General features: G+C 42.3%; 1 long non-coding RNA gene across 2 annotated transcripts in view; it reads right to left on the reverse strand.

Moving 5' to 3' along the window:
* The window catches only part of LOC110390333, a 30,229-nt gene that overhangs the window by 6,467 nt on the left and 5,271 nt on the right, over positions 1–18,491 (reverse strand). The window contains exons 2-3 of one of the 2 annotated variants that reach the window (XR_002433703.1): positions 516–640; positions 353–415 (exon numbers count right to left, since the gene is read on the reverse strand). This is a non-coding gene — a long non-coding RNA (uncharacterized LOC110390333). The remainder of the gene's footprint in view (positions 1–352; positions 416–515; positions 641–18,491) is intronic. The other variant, XR_002433704.1, reaches the window with a different exon arrangement.

The following is an 18,491-nucleotide window of genomic DNA, read 5'->3' on the forward strand; positions in this document are numbered from 1 at the left end:
AGGAAGGAAGGAAGGAAGGAAGGAAGGAAGGAAGGAAGGAAGGAAGGAAGGAAGGAAGGAAGGAAGGAAGGAAGGAAGAAAGAAAAGAAAGAAACTCGACCCTCGTTAAGACTGTAAGCATAAAGCAGTTATGAAGCCAAGAAGATCACTGCAACTGGTAAAATGGGGCTATGCTTGCTTTGAGCTGTTTAGAGATACCTTGCATCACACTGCACTGCGTAACAGGGTGATGAGTTCTGGGTCGATTCTGTATAACTTCATTCTACTGCTACCAACAGATAAAACTCATCCTTTAAGTCAGAACCTGTATGGTTAGTGGCCAAATGAGCCAAATTAAAGCATTTGTCATTACTTGGTCCTATTTAGATGGCCAGTCTCGGGCAGGCTGATTCTTCCCTGAAGCTTGTTGACCTCCCTGTAGGGAACAAAGGTGTTCAAATTAGGAAGACAACTTCCCTATAAACCTAGAATTTAGGTACAGTTAAGAGGTCTCAGTCAAGCAGACTAAAGCCTACCTTGTGATCCAGCAGAAAGATGCTTTCCACAGGTCATTGGTCAGATTAAATCCAACTGTTTGATGGAGATCCTGTATATACTCATTGTAGAGGATTTTTAGATGGACACTCAGGAACAGAAGGATCTGTGGAGAGACAGCACTTCCAGAATATAGAGTTCATTATTTTAAATAGAAATGTCCTGGGTGCTAATTAGGTTTCTTCTCAAATCATTTACAAATAAACTTGTTTTACCTGCCCTTAGGTGAAAATTGCAAGCTCTTCAACACACTGTGGACTGCTACCATCAAAACTTGCTTTTTGATTTACAAATACCTGTGAAGCTTTTTCATCAGATAATACACCAATTTTATTACATCTAATGTGATACTCAAAAGGGTTTCCACATCTCTCGTGTTCCATGGTTTTCATTGTTGTTTTTCTTATAGCAATGCAAGATACAGAAATGGCAGACTTGGCCTGATTCTCAGTATTTTCTGCACTGATGGTAGCATATCCTGAACTCATCACTGCTACCACTGTGTTGTGGTTTCATGAGTGATCTGTATCTTCAGTGAGCAGGGCAACATCCACTAGTGCTGTTTTTGGGTGTTATCATGGACTCTGTTGAGAAGTATGCGAGGGTGGTATTTCACAGGGTGTTTTTGTTTGTTTGTTTTATGAATTTCCTGTTCGCTGCTAGTTTAAGTGGTAACATATGTTTGTAACCAAGGTGTGGGTAAATTTATCCAGAAGAGGTGGGGACTGAAGGCAGTTATAACGTGTTCAGGGCACAAACTGTAGTTGTTTTTCGTAGTAATGAGAAAGGCAGATCTCTGTGACTCTAGCTAAAGAAGTCACAAAGTCAGGTTACATTAAAAGGTTTCACAAAATGTGTGTGTGACACCGAATCATGTCTGAAGGGAGCTCCACTGACTGACCAGAGAGCCTACTTCTCCTTACTTAGACAGCAGCCTTTGTTGCCAAAAATCAAACAGTGTGGCTGTTCTGCTGGCTTCTACCTCAGCCAAATAGGAGCCAGTTACATGTGCTTTAAGTGGCACAGTGACAGAGAGCAGAAAAGCAAGTAATTCCTTACAAGCCATCTGATTTTCCTGTTGCTTCCACGGTTCTTGCCATCCTGCCGCAAAAGATTATTTCTTGACAGCTACATTGATGAAAGCAGAAGACACAAGATCTTGATCTGATCCAGAAGCTCAGGCTTCTCAGTTCACTGATATTAATAACTGTGTCTGATCAACTTGTCTCTGGTGATCTCCAGTTAACAGTAATAGAGAGAGGAGACACAGCAAATCTAACTGTAGGGCATCATTCACCTAGGCCTCTGAACACCTTTGACAGTGATGGGGTGGTTGAAGATTTGCGTTCTGAAGTCGCCAGTGGAAGACACTACAGAGACTAACAGGAAGAGATGGAGTCAAAAAGTACACAGTGACCACCTCTGCCAAGAAAAGAATGCAAAGCACGCTTTGTGCCACTTCTGTGTGCAGTGCTAGGCCAAACTTGTCTTCAGGGCCAACTGCTAGTGCTAGTGGTGTGAAAGCACCCTCAGAAGTGGTATGGCATCTCTGCTTGCACACACTACCTGTTTCCTTGCATACTCTTCAATACAGATGGCAGGAAAGGAAAGCAAGGGGCTACAGCAGGGCTCCTCCCAGCACAACCTTCTGAAGGCTTCGCAGTTTTCCTAGGCACCAACTCACCGTATGGCAACATGATGGTTAAAGCCTACAAACACCCTACAGATTTCTTACCTCACTGCTGAGCAAATGTGAGCATCAGACGACACATAACGTGATTAGGGAATATGATTCACCAAGCAAGTTTCATGTTTCTGCAGCAATGTGGACAAAGTGAAACCAGAGCAAACCACCCCCACATTCACCCTCCCTTTTGCCCTTGTGAAGAAAGCCGGATGTGTATCTCTCCCTGTGGTAGCAATGTAAAAAGGAAGGAATTTTCATCATTCAACAGGTTTCCTCTCTTCAGAATTTGGTTTCTGATGTTTTGTCTTTCCTTAGGTCTTTCCTAGCCCTGGAGGGGAGTTTACCATACAAGCTTATGGGTTTTATGCTGTATGTTTTAGGATAGACTAGCAAAAGTTTTTAACCCTGCTCAAATCCAGGCAGCTCAACAGGAAAGGACAAAGCTCAGGACTCTCCTGGATGGGCATCTTTGGCTCTGCAGGTCTTCTCTGCTCCTGAGGTGGAATGAAGCCCGTGCATCCATTCTTTTCAAAGGGGGGAAATACTCAAAGGTGTTCACGCTTAATTGATCTTCACTTCCAAACAGACAGCAGGACAGCTATCTTCTTTTTCTCTCTGGTATCTGTGTTCCTCATCACCAGGAGATGGGTGCAGCATTTTCCCAGTGCTGAATACCTCTGCAAAACCCACTTTTCATCTCACATCTCCACACAGGGATCCAGGGACCATATCTTGAACTTTGATTATTCTTGCTTTATGCATGTTACTTGATCTCTGTATGCCTCTAGTCTAACTGTCTCTATAGCTAAATGGAAAAAACACACAGTTCTCATAAAGCACAGCTCCCCACTTGCTCTTCTAACTAAATTCCACTCTGCAGAAAAGCACAGCTGTGGGAGGAGATCAGCTTGAAAAGGCTGACATTTATCACATGCACTTAAGAGGGAAGCTGCGAGCTGTGAGTAGCAGAGTGTTGCAGCTACTAGGATCAGGCAAGACAGGGACAAAAATCAAGTACAAAGCCACAATACAACACTTTCTGATCAGAACAATTGGTGGCATTTTTAAGTGCTGTGAAGTAGACCTGTTGAGTTTCATGATGAGGGTTTCACTGAACTCGATGAAAGTGAATTCTAGACTACTGTGATGGTTCAACGCTGGTCAGTAGCCAAGCACCACCATGCTGCTCTCTCACTCTGTTTCTTCAGCAGGATGGGGAAGAAAGTATGCTCTGCAGCCAGAGCTCTATGTGCCTCCTCTCTCTACTGACTCCTACATCCACCATCACTCTTCCCCTACTTGTATCCCTAACAGCTTTGGCTGGCAGAGAGGAAGGATGCTGTGCAAATTAGACCAATTTCACAAATGAGACAGTTCATCAGCATTTTTTCAGGGACTTACTTGGAGCTATCTTATGGGCTAGAGTGCTTGAAGGTAAGAGGGCCTTTGAGAGCTGGGCAACCTTTAAACAGCACTTCTTCAAAGCTCAAGATTGGTGCATCCCTCAGAGTAGGAAATCAGGGAAGGGAGGCAGCAGACTTGTGTGGATAAGCAAGGAGCTCATGGATAAGATCAAAGGGAAGAAGAAGGTCTATGAAATGTGGAAAAAGGGCCTGTCCTCTTGGGAGGAGTGTAGGAGTGTTTTGAGGGCCTGTAGGGAAGCAATGAGGAAGGCTAAAGCTCACCTGGAGCTGAAGCTGGCTAAGGAGATAAAGGATAATAAGAAGGGTTTTTTAAAGTGTGTTAACAGTAAAAGGAATTCTAGGAATAACGTGGGTCCCCTGCTGAGCAAGAGAGGTGTCCTGGTAATGGGGGGATGCTGAGAAGGTGGAGATGCTGAACACTTTCTTTGCTTCGGTCATCACTTCAGAGTATCCCCCTCGGGACTGCTGCACCCTGGAGGGAAGAGAGAGAGTCCAGGAAATGGTAAGCTTCCTTCTGGTTGAGGAGGGGGTGGTCCTGGAGAATCTGAGTGGGACCAGTGTGCACATATCCATGGGCCCTGATGGGATGCATCCACTTGTGCTGAGGGAGCTGGCAGAGGTGATTGCTGAACCACTCTCTATCATCTTTGACATGTCCTGGAGAACAGGAGAGGTGCCTGAAGACTGGAGGATAGCCAATGTCACTTCAGTCTTCAAAAAGGGCAAGGAGGATCCAGGAAACTACAGGCCAGTCAGTCTTGCCTCTGTCCCTGGAAAGGTGATGGAAAAGCTTGTTCTAGATGCCAACTCCAAGCAATTGGAAAAGAAGAAGGCCATCAGGAATAGTCAGCATGGATTCACCAAGGGAAAATTGTGCTCAACCAACCTTGTAGCCTTCTACGATGGCATCACCAGCGAGGTAGATCGGGGGAGAGCAGAGGATGTCATCTATCTTGACTTCAGGAAGGCTTTTGATACTGTCTCCCACAACATCCTGATAATGAAGATGAGAAAGTGTGGGATAGATGAGTGGACAGTGAGGTGGGTTGAGAACTGGCTGACTGGCCAAGCTCAGAAGGTGGTGACTGGCAGTGCAGGGTCTGGCTGGAGACCTGTGACTAGTGGTGTTGCCTAGGGGTCAGTGCCGGGTCTGGTCTTACTCAACATCTTCATTGACAACTTTGATGAGGGGATAGTGTCCACCCTCAGTAAGTACACTGATGATACAAAGCTGGGAGAAGTGGCTGACATGCCAGAAGGCTGTGCTGCCATTCAGCGAGACCTGGGCAGGCTGGAGAGCTGGGCAGCAATAAACCAGATGAGGTTTAACAAAAGCAAATGCAGAGTCTTGTACCTGGGAAGGAATAACCACAAGAATCTGTACAGGTTGGGACGTGACCTGCTGGAGAGGAGCACAATGGAAAAGGACCTTTGGGTCCTGGTGGATGACAGGTTGGCCATGAGCCAGCAGTGTGCCCTGGTGGCCAAGAAGGCCAATGGGATCCTGGGGTGCATTAAAAGGAGCGTGGCCAGCAGGTTGAGGGAGGTGATTCTCCCCCTCTACTCTGCCCTGGTCAGGCCTCACCTGGTACAAAAAAGATGGGGATCACCTGGAGAGAGTCCAGCGGAGGACCATGAAGATGATAAAGGGCCTGGAGCATCTCTGCTATGAGGAAAGGTTGAGTGACCTGGGTCTGTTCAGCTTTGAGAAAAGAAGACTACAAGTGGATCTGATCAATCTATAAATATCTTAAGTGTGGGAGTCAAAGGGACATGGCCAACATCTTTTCAGTGGTCTGTGGGGACAGAACAAGGGGAAATTGCCATAAACTGGAGCATAGGAATTTCCACACAAATGTGCGTAAGAACTTCTTCACAGTGAGGGTGATGGAGCACTGGAACAGGCTGCCCAGGGAGGTTGTGGAGTCTCCTTCTATGGAGACGTTCAAGACCCGCCTGGGCACCTACCTGTGCAACCTGCTGCAGGGAGCCTGCTTTGCAGGGAGGTTGGACTCAATGATCTCTGGAGGTCCCTTCCAAACCCTACAATTCTGTGATTCTGTGATTCTGTGATCTTGAAAAGGTAGCAGTGGCCTGTGATGGCAACAAAACCAAAGTAAAGACACAGTATACTGTGAATGCCCTTAAAGGTCACTTTACACTGTTGAGGCAGTTGCACGCTGATGGTTATCTAAACTCCACCACAGTGCTCCCTCGCTGTATATTTTTGTCCTGATACTCATCTTTTTCTCTACCTGTTGAAATGCTGATTTTCTTTACATACAAGCCCTACATCTTCTTAACTCACATGGTCTATGTTTCACTGCAATGAATTAAAATGTCACAGCTTGAAAAACCACTCCTGCTACTGGTAATGAAGCAAGTCCATTCAGAAGAAGAATACAGTGTGTCGCTGTTTTTTGCCCTGTGCCTGTTACAGTATACATTTCTACTTCCTACCCCAAAGCAGAAATGTTTCTCTGTGCTGCTAAAACTTGCTGTATTCTACCCCATAGGTGGTTCTCTGTGAGAACCGATGTGCAAATCGATGTTTGGATTGATTTTGTGCTGTGTTCTCTATGTACCTGGGGATCTCTCATATTGTCTGCTCAAGATTTTACCTTTCTTTCCTTTCTGTAGTGTTTTGGCATTTTTTTTTTTTTGACACAATATGATTGGCTTTAGTCATATGAGGCTTCTTCATTTTCTCTCTACACTGAAGATTATGTGAGATTATTCTGATGGATTTTTTCTCTCAGTTTCTGTCTCCTGTGTCATGTGCTTGACATGACCGAAAGCGGAAGAGATTGCATTACTTTGCAATTATATTGCCTGTTGTGAAAAAAAAAATAAAGCTTATAGAATCAGAATCGTTTGAGTTGGAAGGGGCCTTTAAAGGACATCTTGTTAAACTCCCCTGCAATGAACAGGGATGCCTACAGTTAGATCAGGTTGCTCAGAGCCCTGTCCAGACTGGCCTTGGATGTGTCCAGGGACGTGCTATCCACCACCTCTCTGGGCAACCTGTTCCAGTGCCTCACCACCCTCACTGTTCCTCTTGAGGGGTCTGCTCCCTTATATGACACTATTATGTACTGTAAGTATATAGATACTTCTGACTTCATTAACTTACTGTTGTGTTTAGGCAAAGCATATCCTCCTTTAGCGTTTGCAGAAGAGATGAACAAACTGTAAGCTGCTTGGATTTCCAAGCATCTTTCCAAACATACTGAATATTTCAGCTACCTTGTCATGTTGTTGCTGTTTGCCTTTCACTGGGCTCAGCAGAATGTATCTGGTCCAGATTTACAGCAATTTAATATTAAAGCATCTCTGTGTCAACACTGTGATTTTCTGATGGTATAAATTATTTAAGCATCTGGGTGCAGGAATAAACTTCAGAGAATGCTTGTCAGGTCTTTGGCACTAGCAAAACTATGACAAGGAAATCAGGGAGTTTGGGGTACCTTAAAGAACACAGCTTGCTGGGGAACCCAGACATATGCAATGTCCAAACTGCAGTGAGCAAAAGCCCAGATGGGCATAGAGGAATGGGGTGTGGAAACAATGTGAGGTTTCTAGATTTGTGTACCAATACTTGTAGACTGCTGGAGGAGAGAAGTCCAGGAAATCTTTAGGAGGGAAAACTGCTATGCGTGTTTCTATACGTGTTTATCACTGCGTCCAGGTCCCAGGGCTCCGTGGTGACAGTGTTGCCAGAGCTCATTGCCATGCTCTGCTACCCCGGGGCCATGTGAGAAGCACATTGGTCACCATCTGTAGGGCAGGCAGGGCTAAAGAGATCCAAGAGCCCCAGGATCCTGGAGAGATGCGAGGGTGCTCCCAAAGGACAGAAGTGTTCAAGGTAAGTAAGGAGACACAGGAGCATCCAGGGAAGGAGATGCAACTGGCAGCTGAGGGTGCTTCCAGCACTTCTTGGAGTGGTATAAGGTCTTCTGTTATTTAATCCACTGTTGGCAGCAGATGTTTGTAGAAAAGCACGTGATCTCCCTCATCCCACTAAGAGCAAGTCCTCTCAAAAGAACACAGTTCTTCTGGGGCAGATCTGGATTTAAATTGGCATGCAGCAGCTCAGGCCAGGTGTCAACCTCGTGCTGGCGTGACGGCATTTCTGCTTTTGCAGAGACTCCCTAGCTGATTTTCAGCCAGTGGGGTCCTGTGCCAGCTATTGTAAATGCCAAAATAGACCCAGCAGTAGATCTTCAACTGGACTATAGCCAAATCTTCCCGTGATTTGAAACTGCTTTGTCTGATAAGGTTTATGAAGGGAATTACAAGCATCTAAGAAAAAAATTGTTACATGTCCTAAGAGTGATACTCTGGTGGAAAATATTGAATATTCTGTTTTCTGTTTTATATTTTGAAATATGATCCGTTACTTTAATGATTGAATGCCACATTTGATATTTTATTTCAATATTGAAATTTTAACTTAATCTAGATTAACTATGGAAGCTATTTAATTTCTATATTTAGTATCTATTCCTGGCCACATAACCCAGGAGTTGTAGATGTGATATGCAGGCTGAATTTTCATCTTGCTCTCTTACAACTGGACTACACTTTTGAATGATGCATGTAGTCAAGAAATAAATTAGTGCAATGGAGAGGGAATAGATTTTCCCTCTTATATTTAAAAAATAATGAAGCTAGATGAGATTTTAATAGAAGAGGCTGAGTACCAAGAGGCCTGGAAAAGGAATATGAAGGGAAGAACGTGCCTGTTCACTGCGGAGTTAAGACAAAGGAGGAGAGAATGCAAGTGAGAGATAATGTGCGATCAGACGAAAAAAAGGAAGGCCAGCCAGCTGCAGAAAGAACATTTTTATGCTTTGGGGAGAAACATCTCTGTTTAAGTGGTGGCCAGTGAGTTACGGAAATCCCCCTGCAGTGTGGCAGGCCCACAGTCTTGCTATTTCATAGTAAGTCTATTTTAGTACATCCTTTTTAATTGCTAATTTCCTCAAGGGTGAGACTGGAAGGCACCTCGCTATTCTGGTGTACAAACAACAAGTTCTACTTGTTCTCTATAAGGAAGACAACTACTGGCTCAGCAAGGGCAATTGCAGTAACATTAAGAAGTGCACTAAATAGCAAGGTTTCTGTTCTCAATTTTGTAACTTTAACAAAAGCTTGTTAAAGTCCCTGGGCACCTCTGACCTCATTAGGAAAAGGAACAAAAGCTTAATCAACCTCTCCTTGATCCCTGGGAAGATGATGAGATAACTGACTCTGGCAAACACTTCCAACCATGCAAAAGACTAGAATGTGTTTGTGAGTAGTCAGTATAGAGTCCTCATGGGAGGATTCACAAGCTGCAAAACGGTAGGTTTCATTGGAACAGATGGAAACATTTAATTACCATGAGGATGACCAAGCACAGGTTGCCCATAGAGGTTATGGAGTCTTCCATCCTGAAGCTATTCAAAATCTATCTTATCTGGACATGGTTCCTTGGCAAGATGCTCTGAGTGTCCCAACTTGAGCTGGAGTTGGACCATATGGACTCTGAGGTCTCTGCCAACCTCAACCATTCTGTGATTCTCTGATTCTGAGAACTGTGACCTACCACAGTCAAAATACTTAGACTCTTGGTGTCTCAATGCATTTATTTTCAAAACAAAGGAATTGCCCACCTGGCAGACAAAACTGCCAACTTTGACTCTTCTCTCCATAAGTTCCTTCTGGGTCAAGTTTTAAGAGTGTTAAGCTGTGTTTGAGACTTCTTAAGAATGGGTATTTTGGCTGTCTGATAGGCATAGTCCTTCTGCATTATATGCTTTATAAATTTGCTTCATCTCATGAAGGACTGGCTTGATGGCCCTGACAGTCTTGTCCCATCTTGTATTCTTCTTTGTCCTCCCTGAGAAGAGGGACCTTTGCACCCCTCCCTCCTGATGCTTTCATATTTCAGGTCAGTGTCCTGTATTGATGGGGATGACGTGCCCCTGCTGGGATGTACAAGTATAAAGAGATGCCTAGATAGAATGAAATAAGGGACAGATCCTTTTAGAAACCAGTATTTCAGTGCTTGTTAATAAAATACAAGGAAATATAGATGGCCAGCATTCAGAGATGAGCCAGAGACAAAGAGGTGGGTATCAGGAATGGGGAACTGCACATCTAAATCTGTATGGGGCTTCAGTGTTGACTTGATTTATTTTTCTTCTTCTTCTTCTTCTTCTTTTTTTTTTTTTTTTTTTTTTTTTTTTTTTTTTTTTTTTTTTCTGATGTTAGGACTATTCTGGACTAAGTGCATTGGTTCAATACTTCAGACATTGAGAAAATGTGTGCTGGGAGACTCAGAAGCATCTAGAGGATTTATGATCAGAACATAAGGTCTTCTGGAAGTCAATAGGGCTTTTGTCCCTAAATCGTTCATGTAGCTTTTAAACTCACTCCTGTAAACTGTAAATGGACAGGGTGGAAGGAAGGAGCTTCTTGGCAGTTGTGTTAGGAAGTAAGCAACTATGCCACTGAGAGGGAGAAGTTACATTGATCTTTTGCATGCAGAAACCTCTGAATATTTGCAGCTGTGTTATTGCAGATTGCATTTCAGAAATTCTTTCAGTGGTGACCCACTGACCCTGTTAATAATTCAAGAAGCTACATGACTGACAAGGGCCATATTTCTTTGATTGCTATTACTTGTGGATTCCCCAAAGTCAGCCTCTCTAGAGACAGAAAACAAAAACTTATCTATATTTTCTTTGTGAGTACCTGTGCTATGGTCATGTCAATGCACATTGTAAATAAGACTGTGAATAGTTGTTTCATTCTATTTTAAGGAGAAAGCCAACTTCTGGGCTTAACATTCATCTGTAGCACAGTTTCTGGCAATCTCAAATGTCTAACTGATTGCAGGTGAGACAATCACACCCAACTGCTGGTGATCCTTGTGTCAGAACAGCCAGTGTAAAATTATTGTCTGATGTAATGAAGACAAAAATTTCCTGAACCAAACTACCTGAGTAAGTTTAAAGCTGCACATTGTTTAAATTTGATTTTGAGTTACCTTTTCCTCTCTGTTTGTTTTCCTAATTATTTTTACTAATCCAATTTCTCTTCATCAAATGTATGTCCAGAAGTGGTTCTTGAGCACAGACAGTAACTAGCTGTGCTTTCTGAGCCTGAATAAACCCATTATGATCATAATGACCTGTGCAATTCATTAGAATAAGAACAAGCTACATAATGAAGTAAGCCATAGGAAGACTAGAGGTCAGTTTGAAATAGACTTGCCATGCAATCACTACAGACTGTTTAACAGTCCTTTCTTTCTTGATTCTTAGAAATGAGCTATTTTCACAGTTTCACAAGAACTATTATTTAGACACTGGGACAGGCTGACCTCTGATGAGAATGATTTGTGTTTTGAGAATATTAAAAAAAAAGTTTTGAAACTGTGAAAAGGCAGATAATGAGTTTCAAGTGTTTAAAGATCCTATACCAGATTTCTAGTTAATGACAACTCTGTCTGTTTTGTAGTAGAAAAGCTGCAGTAAAACCTTGTACAAAACATGCAGTAGAAAATAAAATTCTCTAACAATTAGATCAGGGTAGGGGTTTTACAGACAATTCATAGCAAGGGCTGAAAGTGTGGGCTGAGGAAATTCTAAATGTGGGGAAAGAAGAGGGGATTGCCTGCTTTCTCTTACAGCTCAGAACAATTAAGAGTTTAATCAACTTTGTATAATGTTTTTCTCTCCCTGAGGAATTCTTTCTCCTCATTTGTGGGCTTCAGACTGAGATGGAAAATATTTTGAGAAAATATTCTATAACTGAGGGGGGAATTTTTTTGTTTACTAACTACTTGAGGATTCTTCTTCTTGTGCTATACAACATATCACAGGAATGTTTGAATCTATGAATTTGCATAAAGTTTCTGACAAGATTTTATAAAATGAGAGACTAAAATCAGCCTCCTTTATCTTGGATCTTGCACAAAATTTCCTCTGGTACTGCTGATGAAAGATTAAACATGAAGACAAATTCGTTTAGAGAACTGACCTGTTGGAAGTTTGGACAACTTGCAGACATTAGAAGAGAAGACACGAAATTTGGAAATAGGTTTTGGAGGAAAATGCAGGAGAAAATATATGAGGAGTTGGAAATGAGCAAACCATTGCTGTATGGCTGAGTGTGCTATGTAGGTTGTGTCACAATGCATTGGAGAGATTTCCTGTTTACTTCCATTTGTGTAAGTCAAATCAAAACCAGAAAGAAAGCATACTTGGGATTTACACTTTCTTTAATGCTAAAATTTCTTGATATGTTCTACTTAATAAATAGTATTTTTTCTAGTATCATTCATAGTGTATTTCCTACAAAGAAATAAGAATAATAAATGATAAGGGAAATAGGTAATCCCCAATGTTAATTTCAAAGAAAGTTGAGATTAAGTTAGGCAGAAGTTTTTTACCCAGGAGGTGGTGAGTCACTGGAATGTGTTGCCCAGAGAAACTGTGGATGCCCCATCCCTGGAGGTGTTCAAGGCCAGGTTGGATGGGCCATGGGCAACCTGATCTACCCCAGTGCCAAGGGGTTGGAACTGGGTATGTTTTACGGTCCCATTCAACCCAAGGCATTCTACGATTGCGTAATTCCATGATTTTGTGATTTCACACTAGCTGAAAAACACAATGAATTTTATTTGCACGAACAATGTATTGAAGATATACGTAGGACTGAAATAAATGCTATTTGTTAAGACCAAGGCCTAGTGGTTGACTCACAGCTTATATAATAAAGCATCAAGCTCTGTAAAAGAAGAATGAGGCCTCATTGCTCAAAAGAGACTGGTTGCTAGGAGCTTCTCAGAGAGGAGTCCAGGAGCAACTAAACCCAGTCTTAGCCCCAAACTTGGTCAATGGTTTGATAAGATGTGTAGCCGCTTACCAAAGTCAACGTTTGCTTGTCAGAGCCCTCTCAAGGACTTTTACTGAAACAGCTTCACAAATACCTGCCTGTTAGAGTCCCCTGGGACGTTTACTGAAAACAGGTTAGTGCAGCTGAAAACAGAAGGTTTACTGAGATGACAGATAGCAGACTAGGAATTACTGCTGATAAATTCACTAGTTACATTAGTATTAATTATGTTAAAGCTAGTTTGTAACTAATTAACAATTCAGCCAGGTGCCTCCTGCAAGTAGAGAATGCACAGTGTATAAGAGCCTGTGAACAGGGACAGGGGGATGAGCCAGAACCACCAATCCACCTAGTCAATGAAGTGAATCCATTCACTGAAGCGTTGGCAGAGTTGGCTAGATTCACACTGTCAGCGAGGTGGGACGTAGCCATGTGTGCTGACAGGCATCTTAACAAGGCTTGTTGTACTGTTAATTAAGGGATAGGAGGTGAAACCAGTGTTTGGTACAGAGGTGTGGTTGCTCTTCTGCCTTTAGAATCATAGAATCAGTAAGGTTGGAAAAGAACTCTAAGATCATATAGTTCAACCCTCAGCCCACCAGCACTATGCCCACTTAGCCATGTCCTCAGTGCCACAGCCACATGTTTCTTGAACACCTCCAGGAATGCTGACTCCACCACCTCCCTGGGCAGCCTGTTCCAATGCCTCACCACTCTTTCTGAGAAGAAATCTTTCATAATATCTGACCTGAAAATGATGCCTGAAACAGGACCTACACTGAAACAGCAGCAAGCTGTAAGACCTCTGCTACAACCCAGGCATCACTCAGGTGCTACAGCCACCAGGCCTTAGGCGAGATGCAAAACTGCACATGTCCAGTCTGTTCAGCCATATAACCAAGTTGCTCAAGTACCACCTTTGTTCAAGTCCAGCACAAGATAACCACACTGCTTAAAATCACATTCTTGCTTTAATGACAATTCTCTGCTGACTTATGGTCATTCTGTATTTTCACAGAATCACAGAATTCCAGCAGAATTGGAAGGGACTTCTGGAGGTCACCTAGTCCAACCTCCTGATAAAGCAGGTTCCCTACGGCAGGTTACACATAGGAAAGCAGTTGGATGGGTTTTGAATATCTCCAGAGAGGACCCCACAACCTCTCTGGGCAGCCTGTTCCAGTGCTCGGTCAACCTCAAAGTAAAGATGATTGTCCTTATGCTCAGATGGAGCTTCACATGTCTTAGTTTGTGACCCTGACCCCTTCTCCTTTTGCTGCCACTGAAAAAAGCCTGGTCCCACCCACCTGACACTAATTCATTAGATATTTAAAAGTATTGATATGATCCCCTCAGTTTTCTCTTCTGCAGGCTGAACACTCATGGATCTCTCAGCCTCTTCTTACAAGGGAGATGCTTCAGGGCCCAGCCATCTCTGTAGACCTCAGCTGGACTCTCTCCAGTAGTTCCCTGTCTTTCTGGAACTGAAGAGTCCAGAAATGGACACAGGACTTCAGACATGGCCTCACTATGGTTAGTATAGAGGGGGAGGATCACCTCCCTTGACCTGCTGGCCATATTTTTAATGCACCCCAGGATACAACTGGCCTTCTTGGCCACAAGGGCACACTGCTGGCTCATGGCCAACCTGTTGTCCACCAGGACCACAGGTCCTTTTCTGCAGAGCTCCTTTATAGCAGTTCAGCCCCTAACCTGTACTGATTCGTGAGGTTATTCCTCTCACTGTAGGTCTCTACACTTGCTCCTGCTGAACTTCATGAGGTTCTTCTCTGCCCAGCATTCTTTTGACATAGCAAGGCCTGGTAATTTCCTACACCTGCCCATGACAATGCCCACTGTCTTTTCCAAATACAGTGAAATAGACCTGCCTAATTATCTCAGATTTAGGTGAACTTCTTCCCATGTTTATTTCCTGGAGAGTCAGGTAGCTCATTTCAGATGTCCTTTCATCTTATCTTTAAATTGCTGTATGTTGTAGCAGCTTTATAGAATTACTGAGAGGATATGCAGGAAGTATAAAAACAAGAAACATTGTTCATTTCCATAAGTTGGCATCTTTGTGGCATAAGAAAATATCAAATTCTGTGGTCTTTGGAGGGATTAAATAATATAACTTAAAATGGTACAGGTGTTATTTCCTTAAAATTAAATTTAATGTATTTGCATCTCCAGAAGTCCAAATCTCACTGAAAACCACGGAAACTTAATTAGTATGCCTGACGGATGGCCTAAAACTCTTGAAATAATCATACTTACAAAAAATGATTCCACGAGCAGTGCAATTAATGAAGACTGGTTTCCTGTGGATTTCTGTCCCTTCCTTCTCCAGTTCTCCTAATGTACCTCCAGGGCAATGTTAGGTCCTTCCCATGCTCCTAGACCTCCTCACCTGCCACAGCACCTCCAGTTCCTCTGAGGGCAACCTCAGCCACTTCCCATCCTCCCACTGCATCACACTGTAACTCTTCCATTATCTTCTCATGCCCACTTCTGACTTGCCAATTTCTGATTTGAAAACCGCTGTATAATTAGGCAGTACATGAATGTACATGAATGACTGACCTCTGCTTTTCGGGAAAAAAAGTTCTGCTAATTCTGGGAGAAATGTGTTAGAACTTAAAAGACCTATGTCTGTGTTTTAAACCTTGGATGATGTTGGCATAAGATTGAAATAGAGTCAGAATAGGACATTAAAGGGAGGCTAAGGCAAGCAGGCCTTAGCCTGTTCTCAGAAATGGTATGAAGCTTTTCAAAAACACAAGGGAATTCAGGAGCATTGTCTTCTTGTGGGGAGTTATACATAATAACCCAGAAATTTGCCAGAAGAAATGTTGATTAGGGGAGTCAGTTTCCTTTAATTTTACTGCATTTAACCCAATAGATACTGCAGTAAATCCATAGATATTCTTGGGACATTAGAGGTCTGGTGGATATAATTTCTTTCATTCAGCATGGATGGAAACAAAACTGACTCAGGCAATCTTTCATATATTGCCATACATCATTTCCACAGTAGGGGTATGTTTTTGATATATGACTGTGCTCCTAGGCGTTTTCTGTATTTCTAGAACATGTCTAGAACATTCCCTGTCTCTGTTTTTAGTATCATTTCAGGTCTTTGCATCGATGATGAATTGCTGTGGCTTCTAAGTTTCATTTGTAAGATGTTCCAGTTTAATCCAGCAGGCTGCTTAGCACCACACAGTTATTTGCTTGCAGCCCTTCTCCCAGTGGGACGGGGGAAAGAATTGAAAAAAAAAAAGAAGTAGAACTTGTAGGTTGAGATAAAGTCTATTTTCTAAGACAGAAAAGGAAGAGAGAAATAACAGTGATTATAATACATATATTTACAAAAGAAGTGATGCACAACACGATTGCTCACCACCCACTGATTGATGCCTGACCAGTCCCTAAGCAGAGGCTGCTCACCCCAGCCAATTTCTCTCAGTTTTATAGTTTTTTCAGATGATGTCACATGGTATGGGACATCCCTTTGGCCAGTTTAGGTCAGCTGTCCTGGTTCTATCCCCTGTGAGCTCCTTGTGTTCCCTAGCCCCTCACTGGCAGGACAGTATGAGAAGCTGAAAACTGGAATGTTCTTGGCTCTGTGCAGCACTGCTGAGTGACAACTAAAACATCAGTGTGTTATCAGCATTGTCTTTCTCTTAAAGCCAAATTAGAGCATCATACCGGACAGTATGAAGAAAATAAACTCTGTCCCCAGCAGAAACCAGAACATACGATCAAATATTTCACTAAGATAAGATAGGTATCACAAGAAATAATGAGATTTCAGAGACAGCAGCTCTTGGATGGGTATATGGGATTTACAGGGAACAAATTGCTGGGGATCTGCTGTGACTGGAGGAAGGGAAATGGCCAGCAACATATCTGAGCAACATTTCTTGCACCTGCCAGTTCCTTGCTTTCAAAAACATCCTCAGTATCACAGTGCAGTACGGCGATTCCAGGAGAGAGTCCCGGTTCATTAGTGTAAACACATACTGTATAAAGACAGTTGTAAGAAAAAGTCATCTTTTTTTGTAACACATTAACACAAATTTTAAGATTTTGTTTAGATTACATATATGGATGCACTCTGCATATAGAAAGGCATGCTATAATTTTCTAAGAATTTTTGCTGCATCATTAATTTACAGTTAAATCGACACCAAAGCCAGCATCTGTTGCTCTCCTCAAAGACCCAGGTGCAGCTGCTGTGTGAAACCTTATCACTTGCGGTTGAGGACTTGAGAAACCAAAGCCCCACAGAACAGGAAGCAGGCATAAATGCCCCTTTTTTGTTGTTTCATGTCACAATTTTTTAAGCTGTTATTGTGAGGAGGAGGGTACAGACAAACTTTTTCTCTTGGATTGGCTGGTGGGAAATAGTATTTTGGATTTCTTTGGATTTTCTATGACACTATGATTCATTCTACGATTTGCTCACTCTGCCTCATTGACATATTTGACTGCTGCCTGGTGGGTTTCTACAAAGTGACATTCCTAACTCCCCTGCCAGAATGATCATTTAAGTTTCCTTTACACAGAATAAGCTGTGGAGATCAGATCATTCCTCCTCCTTCATTTAGCAGAGCACCCCTTTCCTGCAGACTGAATAAATGGCCAGCAATCTAATGGGAAACCATAAAAGCTATTAGGTTGCAAGCCAATATCTGATAACGGGAGTACCAATAGATTATTTATTGTCTGATGGTTTCAGACTACGTTTGTGGTAGTGTCTTGGCACTGTTCTTAGCGTGCAGTTACAAAATACATTAGCAAAGGCCGCATTGTTTAAACACCCATTAATGGCCAATGAAACATTTCACCAATTAATGTGAACCTTAGTCAAAGTACGACTTTGGAAACAGTCTTGAACAAACGCAGCTCAGTGCCTTCCCAGAGGATGAGGTTCGTGCAGCAAAGGGTGGCCAGGCTCCTGGCCACTGGGAGTGAGAGCTGGGGACGTAACACCGCCCTCTGACAGCTCTTGTGCCACACCTCTGAGTTCTGCACTAAGCAGCATGCTGACCTTTTCAGGTTTTCTGCCTCAGTGGAGAAAAATACATCTCTGTTCTGAACAAAGGATCAGCTGGACGGGTCAGAAATGTTCATCAGGAAATCATTACCTCTTGTGTATTCAGCTAACAACAGCAAGAAGCAATTAAATATTTTTTTCTGGAAATCATTCTTCTAAAAGCCCTTTTTTATCTGAATTTTTTTAATACTTTTTATCTGAATATTTTCAGACTGGTTTTTTAAAGCTATTCAAAATTTTCCATATCTTTGACCGTTTTTAATTTATTTTCAGAAATCTAACTCTATCACCCAAGCCCAGAGATTTACACACTAGATCAATTTATCTCTGTCTGTTAATGTAGCATGGAGGGAAACATTTTTTATCTTATGGAATTAAACATTGCAAATTATTCTTTTCAAGATTTCATTACTGCATTTTTATTGCAATATTTTAAACAATTCTTATTGTTACACCATGCAACTAACTAAATGTGATAGGCTGCTCCCCTGTGAAAAGTGATAGATGTTTCAGTCCAGGCTGATACCACAGTGCATTTGGTTTTGACGTCTATTAGTGGCATTATAGCTGAGTATTATACATTATGCGTCATCATGTTAGGATTCTTGCTGTCCCCTAGTGGCTAGTTCATTTTCTGAGTTCTGTGCATCCATTACAATTTCTGTCATCCTATCATGAATTATGAACTGGCTTGCATTTTTATTTACACCATAAACCAAACACAACCTTAAAGAACACCATCAAATATATTTTCCAGCATAAAAACTGACCACATGAAAAAAGTCTTAGGAAATAATCAGCAACTGCATCTGTGTACCTTTCACTGCAAAGGAATGTTCCAGGGATTGTGTAGTGCCCTTTCGCAAAAGTTTAGGGTGAAAAACAATAATAGTGA

The sequence above is a fragment of the Numida meleagris genome, chromosome Z (genome assembly GCF_002078875.1).
Source record: "Numida meleagris isolate 19003 breed g44 Domestic line chromosome Z, NumMel1.0, whole genome shotgun sequence".
NCBI classification, from domain to species: domain Eukaryota; kingdom Metazoa; phylum Chordata; class Aves; order Galliformes; family Numididae; genus Numida; species Numida meleagris.